Here is a 13342-nt window from a genome sequence, read left to right as displayed (position 1 = left end):
ATATAGGGTATGGATTATGTACATCTATAAATCACATTTGGCAAAGAAAGAGCCAATCCACTGAATGAACAAAGTTCTGAATACCTACCCTACTCAACAGTCTTAGAAAGACACCTTTTGATTCGAGACAACCAGTATTTAATTATGAAAAAGATTTTCTCTTTTCCTCTATGAAGGCAGTTGCTGTTTTGAAATGAACTTTTTGCCCAAAATGGCAAATAGTAAATAACTTAATCAGGAGCAGGAGAATTTATACTGACAAAAAAAACTTCCTATTTTCACCTGAAACTGAATACTTGTACCATTTCTAAAATTGAATTTCATTATTTGCCAAGTTGGGGAAGAAAAAAAAAAACTCTAAAGACCCTCCCCCTCTTTTTGGTAGTTGGACACCTTTATTTTATTTATTTATTTTTATAGGCACTGAGAATTGAACCCAGGGCCTCGCACATGCTAGGCGAGTGCTCTATTGCTGAGCCACAACCCCAGACCCCAAAGATTCCCTTTTAATGTTTAATATATGTAGTGTTTAGTGAAAAAGGGTGCTTAAAAATGAAATATCCTCTAAGATAGGTATTTTGCGGGGCTGGGGATATGGCTCAAGCGGTAGCACGCTTGCCTGGCATGCGTGCCCCCTGGGTTCGATCCTCAGCACCACATACAAAAAAAGATGTTGTGTCCGCTGAAAACTAAAAAAAAAAAAAAAAAAATTAAGATTCTCTCTCTCTCTCTCTCTTAAAAGAATAGGTATTTTGCATTCAGCAAACAGATTGATTTTTGGAAAAAAATATCACTTTTATGAGATACACATTTTGCCATTCATAATGTCATTTTGCTATTCCTAATGCCACAAAAGCTGTACTCTTAAGTCCAGTTTGTCTCATGAATCTTCAGAAACACCCTGAACAAGACAGATGAGATTGGTGCCCACATGAACTTTAAGTGAGGGAAACAGACATTGAGTAAGTAATACGGTAAATAGACCAGTTTAGGTCATAATGGCTATTTTTAAAAGCATACTAAAGAGATAGCTTGAGAAGAGGCCTTAGTTAGGGAAAGGCAGGGCATCCTGCTACAATAAACCTAGAGGGGCAGCAAATCATAGGCAGGTAGAGGGAACAATACAAAGACTGAACACAGGGCCAAGTTGGAGTGGGTAAGGAAGGAAAGAAATCCATTGTGAACTGGAGCTGAGTTACACATAGGGTAGTAGTCTAATTGTAAACATAGCAGTAATCACGGTAAATGTGAGTGTATTAAAATCACTCGGGCTGGGGATGTGGCTCAAGCGGTAGCGCGCTCGCCTGGAATGCGTGCGGCCCGGGTTCGATCCTCAGCACCACATACACACAAAGATGTTGTGTCCGCCGAGAACTAAAAAAATAAATAAATAAATATAAAATCACTTGTTAAGGGCTGGGGTTGTAGCTCAGTGATGGAGCGCTTGCCTAGCATGTGTGAGGCACTGGATTTGATTCTCATCACCACATATAAAGATCCATCAATAGGTTAAAAAATACTAAAAATAAATAAATAAAATAAAATCACTTGTTAAAGCACAGAGACTCTGGATAAAATTAGCAGTCAAAATCCAGCTAAATGCTATTTATGAGAGAGATAACTAAAATAAAATCATTGAAAAGTTTAAAACAGTTGAATATAAAAAGATATACTAGGCAAATATGCACTGAAAGTGAAATGGAATTCAAAGAATATCACATGGGGAGGAAATATACTTTACATTGCTAAAAGATACACTTGATCTAGAAAGTTTAAATCATGAACCTACAAGAAGCATATATATTTATCTAAAATGATAGAAATACAAGGAACAATGAAACAACTGCAATGATAGGTGAAGACTAAATATTCTTCCCTCATTAATTAACATTTCAGGCTGGGGATATAGCTCAGTGTAGAGCACATGCTTAGCATTGCATGAGGCCCTGAGTTCAATCCCAACACAAAAGGAAGGAAGGAAAGTTGACATTTCAGTTAAGACAAAACCCAAACATTTAACAAAGTTGGTGAAATAAAAAATAGGAAAACCTTTCAAATGAATATTAAACTTTAAAAATGTATGTGGAATATTCAATATTCTTTTGAAATACTCAAAAAGAAATGTCACTCAGCACAAATTGTATAGGCCAATATTTATTGGCTGTAACTTGATAAAATCAGAAATTAATAGTAAGAAAGTAGCCAAAGACACATTATTCTACTTGGAAATGTAACAGAGGTCTTTTAAATGTAGTAGAGGTACACTTTTACATATCTCTAAATAATTCTTTAAAAACAAAGTCAAATTAGAAGTTATAAACTGCTTAGAAATTAATTATAAGAATCCTACAAAATTCAGATTCCTATAATTCAGTACATGTGGGATACAGCACAAAGTGGTACTTAGAGAAAGATTTATAATCTTAAATGCATTTTCTTTTTAGGTTGCAAGAAATATTTTAAGTGCTGGGTATGGGTGGCACACACATGCAATCCCAAGCAGCTTGGGAGGCTGAGGCAGGAGGATCACAAGTTCAGAGCCAGCCTCAGCAATTTAGGAAGGCTCTAAGCAACTTACTGAGACCCTTTATCAAGATAAAAAATTTTAAAAAGGGCTAGGGATGTGGCTCAGTGGTTATGTACATCTGGGTTTGATCACTAGTACCAAAAACAAGAAGAAGAAAGATTGTAAGTAAGGTAAAAGCAAGATAAAGATAAAAGTAAAATTTAATGAAACAGAAAACAAACAAAAAAAGTTGATCAGGAAAACCAAAGGCTGGTTTATTGAAGGACCTGACATTTGGTGGATTTAATTAAATTAGTAAGATTATACAGATAGTTGCATAGCAAAGTTTGAGTCAAAGCCCATTCTTTTAACCATCTGTACTGTGTGACCTTTCTCTAGGCTATTCTGGTAAATTCTGTCATAAAGTGCTTATAAAAAAAAGTGCTGTGGAAACCCAGAAGGGAGCAAGAACCCAAGGGAAGACATCCAGAAGTCTTAATTGAAGTGAAGTTTGAAAGATGAATAGGAGTGCTCTAGCCAGAGGAGGAGGGGAAAGGTATTCTGGGCTGAGAGAGGGAGAGAAGTATGTCTTGGAGATTCTTGAGGCCTGTGGTGTGACCGAGAACACCTAAATATTCTGGATCATAGGGGTGTGGGGTTTGAGAGGCAGGAGAGGGACTCAGGAAAGATTAGTAGAGAAAGTAAATTAATGCCCAGTACCGTCTTTTCTGGTAATATTTAGTATTCTTTGAATTTTCCTTGGTGTATCAGAGAAATTAAAAATAGAATCCTAATGCAGCACAGAGCTAATACCACTCTGCATTTGTGTGATAATGGGTCCATCAGAAGATAAAATCACTAAACTGTTAATTTAGAATTTTTTTTTTATATCTTTATTTATTTGTATGTGGTGCTGAGGATTGAACCCAGTGCCTCGAGCATGCCAGGCCAGTGCGCTACCACTTGAGCCACATCCTCAGCCCCAATTTTTAGAATTAATTTAATGAAAGTAACAGAACCTGAAGATTGTTCAGATTCCCTGGATGGGATGGGGTTGGGGCTCAGCGGTAGAGCACTCACCTATCATGTGCGAGGCCCTGGTTTTGTATTTATTTATTTTTATGTGGTGTTGAGGATCGAACCCAGGGCCGCACACGTGCGAGGCGAGTGCTCTACCGCTGAGCCACAACCCCAGCCCAAGGCCCTGGTTTTGATCCTCAGCACCACATAAAAATAAATAAACAAAATAAAGGTATTGTGTCCAACTAAAAAATAAATTTAAAAAGTTTAAAAAAAAAAAAACCATGTAGATGACCGAGGTTGAGAAAGATACATTTTAGTCCAGAGTTTTCCCTAAGAAGCTGACAACAACCTATGATTTCTTGAAACTTTTAACCATTCATTTCTAGATCAGGGCTATAAACCTGATTATAAATTGAGATTTCTTTGGGTTTTAATTTATTTTGTATTTTTAATTTTAATTAAATGTTTAAAAAGTAGTATTTGATTCAGTTATTGGAAAACTTATGCATATTTGGAACAACATGTATATCAATTTCACAATGATAATAAGCCACTTTGTAAGGAAGCCCTTATTTAGGAATAGAAAAATATCCACACTTGAATTGCCAAGTTTGTTTTAAAGCCTGAGGCAATGTTAAGGTAGCTATCTCCTCTCACTGCAAGGGGAAAAGTATTCCATTTTATACATCAAGTCTAATAAAGTTGTAAGTTACATAACCTATCTCTAAGTAGTCTCCAATCATACATAATAAGCATCTTAATATTTTTAGACTACCTACAGAAATACAGTTGAATCATATACTAAATTAAAGTACTTGCCATTACAACCAAAATGGTTTTATTTTTTTCATTGTCAACATCCACAACATTGAAATGTGTCTTTTTTTGTTTCTTGTTAAAATTTAATTAATTTTATTTATAAATGACAGTGGAATGCATTACAATTCTTATTTTTCATATCTTTGGTTGTATACAAAGTATATTCACACCAATTCTTGTCTTCATACATGTACTTTGGATAATAATGTTCATCACATTTCACCATCATTTCTAACCCCATGCCCTCTCCCTTCCCCTCCCACCCCTCTGCCCTATCTAGAGTTTGTCTGTTCCTTCCATGCTTCCCCTCCCTACCCCACTATGAATCAGCCTCTTTATATCAGAGAAAACATTCGGCATTTGTTTTTTTGGAATTGGCTACCTTCACTTAGCATTATCTTCTCCAATGCCATCCATTTACCTGCAAATGCATGATTTTATTCTCTTTTATTGCTGAGTAACATTCCATTGTATATATATGCCACATTTTTTTTATCCATTCATCTATTGAAGGGCATCTAGGTTGGTTTCACAGTTTAGCTATTGTGAATTGTGCTGCTATAAACATTATGTGGCTGTGCCCCTGTAGTAAGCTGTTTTTAAGTCCTTTGGGTATAGACCCAGGAGAGGGTTTTAGCTGGCTCAAATGGTGCTTCCATTTCCAGTTTTCCAAGAAATCTCCATACTGCTTTCCATATTGGCTGCACCAATTTGCATTCCCACCAGCAATGTATCAGTGTAACTTTTCCCCCACAACTTCGCCAACACTTATTGTTGTTTGTATTCATAATAGCTGCCATTCTGACTGGAGAAATCTTTACCCCTCACACATCAGGTAGAGCACTAATCTCTAGGGTATATAAAGAACTCAAAAAGCTAAACACCAAAAATAATAATAATAATAACCCAATCAATAAATGGGCCAAGGACCTGAACAGACACTTCTCAGAAGATGATATACAATCAGTCAACAGATATATGAAGAAATGTTCATCATCGCTAGCAGTTAGAGAAATGCAAATCAAAACTAGTCTTTTTTAAATTTCTTAAATATTACTTTAATGTACATTTAAAAATTTATGTTTAACGCCAGGAGGATCACAACTTCAAGGTTAGCCTAGGCAACATAACTAGACTCAGTCTCAAAAATAAACAGGGCTGGGGATGTGACTCAGTGGAGGGCCCCTGGGTTCAATCTCCACTACTGCCAAAAAACATTTAAGAAATATGGCACATTCAGAAGTCCTCTGTAAACATAATAATTTCTCAGTATATTTTCTACTTTGTTTAATACATAAATAGCTTAATTTATAAAATCATAAATGACACTATGAACTCTATGGCCTAGAATAACATATGAATTATGGAATTTGAAAAAAAAAACATACTCTTTGATTTTACGAATGGCATGCAGTAGTTGCAGTGTTTAGTATCATTTAAGTGGCTTATCATAAATTCTTATTGTCTACCAGCTTATTCTATTAATAGACCTTTTAGTTTATTTGGTAGATATACCATGAATTGAAAAAGTCAAAATGGTCAAAAGCCAAGATTTTTAAAAAACAGCAGAGAAAGTGCCGATCTAAATATCACTAAATCCTATTAAAGCCACTTCAGCTTGTCTGAACAAGAAAATACTACCCAAGAATGAATGCTTATATCATCACTTAAATGATGTCTAACAAAATCTAACATTTAAGAAACAAAGAAATGAGATTAAATCCATAGTAAGCCTTGCAAAAAAAATTCCACTGAGATTCTATTACAGGAACAGAACCAATACGTCTGAAATTTTCTAGAATTTGTTTTTGAATCATCATTTTGATGATTTAAAACTTTAAAGGTAAAAATAATGACACAAAATAATTTTTAAAAGCCATATTTATGATTCCTGTTGTATATTTCATTAGTTTCCATTTAATAACTAGAAATCCTTATTCAGAAAATATTATTTATCTGTTGAAATATACTACCTATCTAGTTATTTATTAAATATATATTCAATATTTGTTAGGTAAGCATTCCTGTTACTTTGCATGTTGGCTGTGTTTCATTTTAAAACATTTTTTAGGCCTTTAGTATATAAAACTTAGAAAATATTCTCAACTAATATTCTCATTAGATATAAATGATTCAAAATATAAATAATACTAAGCTAACACTGTTGGTACTTTTAAAAATCTAAGTTTCATTTTTCAGTCAATATAACAATGATCTAGTTCACATTATTCACTGTCCAAAAAATGTTGGGGTTTTTTTATTGTTATTTTTTTAGTTTTGGTGCCAGAAATTGAATTTTTGCTTTACCACTGAGCCACTTCTCCTGACCCTTTTATTTTTATTTTTACACAGGGTCTCACTAAGTTGCTTAAGACCTTGCTAGTTGCTGAGGCTGGCTTTGAACTTGTGATCCTCCTGCCTCAGCCTTTGGATTCTCTGGGATTACAGGAATATGCCACTAACACCTAGTGCAAAAAATGTTTAAAAAACCAAATATTCTTTGTTAAAGACTAGAAATGATTTTCTACTTAAAACAAACAAACAAAAAACACCAAGGGCTGGGGATATAGCTCAGTTGGTATAGTGTTTGCCTTGCATGCACAAGGCCCTGGGTTCTAATCCCCAGCACCATACACACACACACACACACACACACACACACACACACACACACAAAAGAAACCCCACCAAGATTCTGGCATACATAAGGAATCTAAATACAAATTCACAAATGGTGGCTAAAATTCTGTCCACTTTCAACCTAATACAATATAAATCTATAAACAATTTAAAGTATATAATGGAAATGTCAAGAAGTCAGAACTACTACACATCATTACTGATGGGTTCCACTGTACTTCAGACAGGCACAGCATATGTGCACATCTGATGAACAGATGGCTTGGAAAATTAAAACTACCAGAGCTATAGATAAGGAATACATAAATACAAACATAGCAGAACCAAAATAGGCCATTTAAAAGAAGATGAATAAGATGGTATGCAGATACTTGATGGTTTCTCTGTAAGCCCCTTTGCGCTAATTTACAAAGCTACGGTTTTGTAATTCTTTTAAAAAGGAAAAATTTTCTACACTGCTGCATGCAGTAATTTCACTGTACATTCATGTGCAGTCTTTAGATCCTCCCAAGAAGCTTGACATATTTCATCAGGATTTCTGCAGAAGGTCAGCTTGTCATATTCTCAGCAGCCTTTAGTGCTTCAATAGCCTTGCATATTTCCTTGATAACCAATGATCAAGCTTCCTTGTTACTTCCTTGTTCACAAAGTGAAACACAGACAGTGTTTACATGTCTAAGCCAATATTCAAAATTCTTGAAATCTCAAGCAGCTTGTCCGTGGTTTCCTTAACTGTATTAAAATTCGCTTTCCACAAGCTGGTGCCATTGCCACTCTTCATGGTGGAGGCCAAGGGAGGCATGTTTGGGTTTTTATTAAGAAGTTTTACTGAATTTTTCGAGCAGAGTCACTTATTCATTCTTTATTAGGTCTAGTTTTTTGCTTTTGATTATATGCTTTAGACATTTGCTAGGAGTTGAGAATTACTACTACTGTAGCAGATATGCCTTTATTTTACTGATGTTTAAATTAACAATCCCAAAAGTATGTCTTCATATTTTCTGGGAACCAATTATCTACAACTCGAAATTTTATCTGCTGTTTTATAATGACATAGGAAACTTTTCTAAAACATTATCTATGAATTTATTGTCCATTTTTGCCAAATGAATTTTAAAAATTAGTGTACATCCTTGAATACCCCAACTTCCATTTTAAGATAAAACCTAATGAAGTTCCAATCACTCAGCAACATGCATCATCAACTTGTTGTTGTTGTTACTGGGGATTGAACTCAGGGACTCTCAACCACTGAGCCATATTCCCAGTCTTATTTTGTATTTTATTTAGAAACAGGGTCTCACTAAGTTGCTTAGTGCCTCGCCATTGCTGAGTCTGGCTTTGAATTTATAATCCTCCTGCCTCAGCCTCCCAAGCCACTGGGATTCATCATCAACTTTTATAACTGTTCTTGTTTTATATAATCCTTCACCTCCACTATTCCCCTCTTTGACTAAGTGTTAATTTCCAGTGGTCTCAGCCCCCCCCCTTTTTTTTTGTTATCAGGGATTGAACTCGGGGACACTTGACCACTGAACCAAATCCCTAGCCCTTTTTTGTAGTATTTAGAGAGAGAGTCTTACTGAGTTGCTTAGCACTTTGCTCTAGCTGCGGCTGGCTTTGAACTCATGATCCTCCTGCCTCAGCCTCCTGAGCCACTGGGATTACTATTCCCCACTTTTACCTCTTGATTGTTTTGAAGTAAATCAAAGGTGAATGTATATCATTTCTAAATATCTTCATGTATATTTCTAAGATATTAAAGATATTACAATACCTTAAAGAATGATTCTTGGGCTGTGGTTGTGGCTCAGGGGTAGAGTGCTTGCCTGGCACGTGTGAGGCACTGGGTCCAATTCTCAGCACTACATAAAAATAAACAAATAAAATAAAGGTATTGTGTCTTTCTACAACTAAAAAACAAAAAAACAAAAAAAGAATGATTCTTCATGCTTCAAAATACTTGTCATTATTCAGTTTTCCCCATTATAATTTTTTTTTACAGTGAAATAGACTCCAGATAAGAGCTCTGTACTGCATTTGGTTGATATCTCTGTATACAGTCTTTTAATTCATAGGCCCCCTACTCCCACATACTTTGTGAGATTGTTGAAGAAACTAGTTGTTTCATATGATTTCCCAACCTTTTGGATATTGCTGATAGCATCTGAGTGGTACTGTTTAATGTGTTCTATGAATTTCTTGTAACTTGGTAGTTTAATCTAGACCAGGAGCTCTCAGGATCCCTTTGCACTTATCAACATTATTGGGGGCCAGCGGGTATGGCTCGGTAGTAAAGCGCTTGCCTACCATGCAGGAGGCCCTGGTTCCTCCAAAAGCTTTTATTTATATGGGTCATATCTATTGATACTTACTGAATTAGAAATTAACTGAGAATTTTAAAATAATTTATTATAATTCATTTAATAAACTCATTCATTAATATAAAAAATTTATGAACATATATTCCCCCAAAAAACAAACAATAAGAATGATACTATCTACATTTCTTAAGCTGTAAATATGGCTTAAATAGGCAATAGTAGATTATCACACCTGTTTTTGTGTTCAATCTGTCTTAATATATTATTTTGGTTGAAGTATATGAAGAAAGCCTATCCTGGCAAAGATGTGTAGTTGGAAAAAGGAGACATATTTTAACAGCCTTTTCAGATAATTGTGGATATTTTTCTTTGACCCTGTATCAAAATACAACGGTGGTGGTAAAACTGAAGTTTTGAGAGGAAACTTGATTCCGTGCTTCTGCAGATGAGACTGGAGTTTCTCTGTTTCTGCTGGCTGGTGGGATCTGCATAAGGTTGCAGGCGTCTGCATAAGGTTGCAGGCGTCTGAGAACTCCTCCCAGGTGTCTGAGAACCTCTTTTTTTTGGTTTGGTAATGAGAATTAAACTCAGGGCCACTCAACCACTGAGCCACATTCTCAGTCCTAAATTTTGTATATTATTTAGAAACAGAGTCTGAGTTGCTTAGTGCCTCACTTTTGCTGAAGCTTGCTTTGAACTTGCAATCCTCTTGCCTCAGCCTCCCGAGCCGCTGGGATTACAGGTGTATGCAACTGCACGCACAGCTTGAGGACCTCTTAATGGAGGGCTGTACCCTTAAGTATTGTAGCAGACCTCAGCAGCTCACAATCAATTTCACCTTTCTGGGTTCTTATGAATTCAAAGAATGAAATCCACAGACCAAAATGAACGAATGAAAGAGTAGAATTTATTGAAGAATAGAAACAGGAACTGAACTCTTGCAGTGCAATAGAGGCCCTGTAGTAAGCATTTCTGCTCCAAGTGTACTAGTCTAGGGATTTATAGAGCATTTGGTTCACTGCTATGGGTCCACACGTATGCTAATTACGGTTTGGAAATGTACTAATGCTATCAACTCTTGAGTCCTGATTGCCATTCAGCTCCGCCCTGCTTCTATTTTCTCATCACAGGTCAGGAAGCAGGAGGTTGAGGTCATGGGATGGTCTATCCTTGCTGGTTCTGGGCGGCAGCATGTGTGCAGGGGGCTTCTACAATAGGCATCCGTACCTTGTCCAGGCCTGACCACCCAGGGGTGACATTTTGGTGCACCTTGGCTAGCAGTGCCTCAGGACTGCCACACCCACATGTTGGATTCCACCCTGCCACTCTGCTCTAGTGCTCTGCTGCCATTTCTTAGCAGGGACCCTGTAGGCTGGCTGTGCAGCTTGGCAGCCAGGAAGCCATGTCAGTGGTTTCTTAAAGGTCAGTTGCAGTGTGGAATCTGAAACTTTAATATACTACATATTAAAATTCATTGGCCTGTCTTAAATTTGAATGGGACATTTATTCACACATGATTTAATAACATTGTGCCTTCTTCATTTGAAAACCATTGGTCCACTGTATTATTCAGATCTTCCAAATATTGGCATACTTCATTATACAAAAAAATTTTTTTTTTTTTTTTTTTGGGGGGGCTGGGGATGTGGCTCAAGCGGCAGCGCACTCGCCTGGCATGCGTGCGGCCCGGGTTCGATCCTCAGCACCACATACCAATAAAGATGTTGTGTCCGCCGAGAACTAAAAAATAAATATTAAAAAAAAATTTTTTTTAAATCCTCAGATTTATGACCCATCTCTTCAGGAATCAAGTTTTCCAAAATTCTGATTTTTGTTTGAAAGTTTGAGTTTTTATCATTGGCAACAAACACTTGCAGCCATTTTCCTTTTAAGTAGCATACTCACTTTTTCCATTTTTGAGAAAATGTTTGCCAGATACCTAAGTCTAAAAAAGCAAAGTGTGTTAGTATTTCTTTCAGGTAAAAATGGTATTTCATGGAAAAGCAGCTAGTTGAGCTCACAGCCCAGTTGCACAAGTCCTTTGCCTCAAGATGACCATCATATTTCAGTTACCACAGAAACTCTTTGTGCAAACTTTCCATTTCATCATGGATACTGTTAAAAAAGACAGGAGCTTTAATAAATTATTACTTATTAGTACTTCATCAAAGGATGAGCTTGATGGAATTGGTGTTTTTGTTTTTTAATTGTAGCCTGTGATCCTGAAGAATGTAGTAACTGCTAACACTGTGCGGTGCCACTTTTTGATTCATACTACAGCTAGCAGGTTTTTATTTAATTTTGTTTGCAGTATTGGGAATTGAACCCAAGAGTGCTCTACCACTGAGCTACATCTCCAGCTTTTGTTTTGTTTTGTTTTTTGAGAGAGGGTCTCATCAAGTTGCCAAGGCTGACCATGACATCAATCCTCCTGTCTCAGCTTCCTAAGAAGCTAGGATTACAGGAGTATACTACTTACCGCACCTAGTAAGAACCTAGCAGTTCTCCCCACCATTGCTTTTGCACTATCAATGCAAGTTTCAACACAGTAGAAAAGGCAAATAATGTTTTAGAATGAAAATAGTTTGACCTTATTCCTTTAAGAGGGTGTCAGGATCTCTAATAGGTCCACTGGCCATAATTCTGGAATTGTTAATCTTGACCAGATTCATGGTGAATTTTTTTGGCAAGGATATTTCATAGGTTGTATGTGTACTTCAGTCTGGAGGTTCCTAATGTCTGGATCTGGATATATGATCATCATTTATTGCTGTTGTTGAAAGCCACTGAAGGTACTAGATGCCATTTCGTTAGAAGATACAAAATGTTGACGTTTGATGGTTTCTTCTCCGTTTACCAACTGAAATACTTGTGAAATTAAGCATTTCATTAACTTTGTAGATACTATTAGGTATAATTTATGTAGAAAAGACAGATTATATACTTGATTTCCCCTCTTTATTACCATTTTTCAAAATAATGAGTTTCCTACCATTCTCCAAAGAAAACCAATGATTTTTTGTGTCATTAATGAATTCATGGATTTAAAAATATTTGATGTATTTTAGTCCTTTGAGTTTTTTTAAAAATTTTCAAGTTGTCCCATCTTGATTTCATCCTACAAGTTTTTTTAACCTGATTTATTGAGGTTTGATTTTTATATTTCAGAGTAATTTTCAAGCGCTTTCTTGCTTTCTCATGTGATGAAATATTCCAGATTCATCTTGTCCATTTCCTGCACCAAAGCTGGAAACAGCCATTTTTCAAAGGAACTCTGGTTCCCTTTAGTGGGAATGATAGTCAGAAAACACAGTCTACTATAAGGTGTGCTCATTGCAGTTAAATCATTTTTTTCTAGGTCTTTTCAATGGACAAAACCAGGGTATATGTTTATTTCAAATTCATGAATTCTTACACTAATTGCAGTTCATATTGAATACTGCAGATGTAGTATTAATCACTTTGATCCAATATTTGTATTCCTTCCCCTCAGTAGTGCCAATGTTTGCTTTACATTCCATAATAAGCATGTCAGCCTCGGAGTAACAGTACCAGTACTTCCACCAGCAATTACTGAACACAATTGTGTTATAGCTCCCTTTGTCCTTAGGGCATATCCCAGAAGTATAATCAAACTATTGTATGTTGAAGCCACTTGGAATAGTTCTCTGTGGTTGTGCATATACTCAATATGTAGATAGACTGGTTATTTTATTTTGCTTTTCTTATTGTTTTACCTTATGATTATATAAATTATATGGTTCCAAAGGCAAATCCACAAAACAGAGTTATTCAGATTTAGCATATGTCCTTATTTCCTATACCATTTTCACTTTTTTGTTATGTTTTGAAGATGTGTACACACATACACACACATACACATATTTGTACTCATGTTCTAAGATAACAGTAGTATAGTATACATACTTTTCTCTTTGGTTTTACTTAACTTTATATCTTTAAAAATCACTCCATAGCAGTATGTAGAAATAGTTGACATTCCTTTTTTTTTTTTTTCTTCCTATCTTTG

The 13342-nt window shown here is 35.8% G+C and overlaps 1 protein-coding gene and 1 pseudogene across 1 annotated transcript in view; one reads left to right on the top strand and one right to left on the bottom strand.

Moving 5' to 3' along the window:
* The window catches only part of Stk4 (serine/threonine kinase 4), a 97299-nt gene that overhangs the window by 50847 nt on the left and 33110 nt on the right, over positions 1-13342 (top strand). The gene's annotated exons all lie outside the window — the stretch shown is intronic.
* Positions 7537-7769, bottom strand: LOC113196407 (mitotic-spindle organizing protein 1 pseudogene; annotated as a pseudogene).

The sequence above is a fragment of the Urocitellus parryii genome, chromosome 6, assembly GCF_045843805.1.
Source record: "Urocitellus parryii isolate mUroPar1 chromosome 6, mUroPar1.hap1, whole genome shotgun sequence".
NCBI lineage: Eukaryota > Metazoa > Chordata > Mammalia > Rodentia > Sciuridae > Urocitellus > Urocitellus parryii.
This window is presented reverse-complemented; position numbering and strand designations above follow the sequence as displayed.